Source organism: Mandrillus leucophaeus, unplaced genomic scaffold, assembly GCF_000951045.1.
Source record: "Mandrillus leucophaeus isolate KB7577 unplaced genomic scaffold, Mleu.le_1.0 Scaffold182, whole genome shotgun sequence".
Classification (NCBI taxonomy): Eukaryota; Metazoa; Chordata; class Mammalia; order Primates; family Cercopithecidae; genus Mandrillus; species Mandrillus leucophaeus.
Window position 1 is genome coordinate 94,979 of NW_012101832.1, and position 1,147 is coordinate 96,125.

The window sequence follows — 1,147 nt, forward strand, 5'->3', positions numbered from 1 at the left end:
TCTCGAACTCCTGAGCTCATGATCCACCCGCCTCAGCCTCCCAAAGTGCTGGGATTACAGAAGTGAGCCACCGCCCCTGGCCATTATTATTATCTTTTTAATCAAAAGAAACTAATGAACTTTTTAGGTCAAAGAAAATGTTTTACTATATAACAACATATTCTTTATTACCAATGCAATCATAAAATATACATATACATATATATTTTTGTACACGTGTGCTATACATATATTTTTTGTGCACGTGTATATGTGTGTTTAGGAAGAGGCCCACAAAAGCAAAATGTCCAGGATCCATGCTGCAGGGGATGCATGTACAGTTATTTGAACCTAGAAAGTCAAGGTACTAGCTTTGGTTTGGGGTGAGATGTTACATTATTATTATTTGTTTGTTTTTGAGAAGTGGTCTTGCTCTGTCCCCTAGGCTGGAGAACAGTGGCACGATCATGGCTCACTGCAGCCTTCACCTCCCAGGCTCAAGCTATCTGAGTCTACAGGCCTGTGACACTACACCCAGCTAATTTTTTCTATTTTTTGTAGAGGTGAGGATCTCTCTGTGTTGCCTGGGCTGGTCTCAAACTCCTCAAGCGATCCTCCCACCTTGGTGTCCCAAAGTCCTGGAATTATAGGCATGAGCCACTACCAGGCCTGGCCTCTTTTTTTTCTTTTCTTTTTTCTTTTTTTTTTTTCAGAGACAAAGTGTTTCTAGAGACAGGGTCTCACTTTGTCACCCAGGCTGGAGTGCATTGGCACGACCACAGCTCACTTCAGCCTCGAACTTCTGGGTTTGAACAATCCTTCCATCTGGACCTCACAAGAAGCCAGGAATATAGGCTCATGCCAACACACCCAACTAATTTGTTTTTATTTTTTGTAGAGACAGGGTCTCCGTATGTTGCCCAGGCTGGTCCTGAACTCCTGGGCTCAAGCCATCCTCCAGCCTCAGCCTCCTAAAGTGTCAGGCTTACAGGCATGAGCCACCATGCTGGCCCTGGACCTGTTATGAACGTGCCATTGCCCGGGTGCGATGACTCATGCCTGTAATCCCAGCACTTTGGGAGGTCGAGGCAGGCAGATCACTTGAGGTCAGGAGCTTGAGAACAGCCTGGCCAACACAGTGAAACCCCATCTCTACTAAAAATACAAA

The 1,147-nt window shown here is 45.2% G+C and overlaps 1 pseudogene; it reads left to right on the forward strand.

Annotated features, from left to right (window-relative positions):
* LOC105537934 overlaps positions 1 to 1,147 on the forward strand; it is an 8,888-nt pseudogene that overhangs the window by 5,245 nt on the left and 2,496 nt on the right.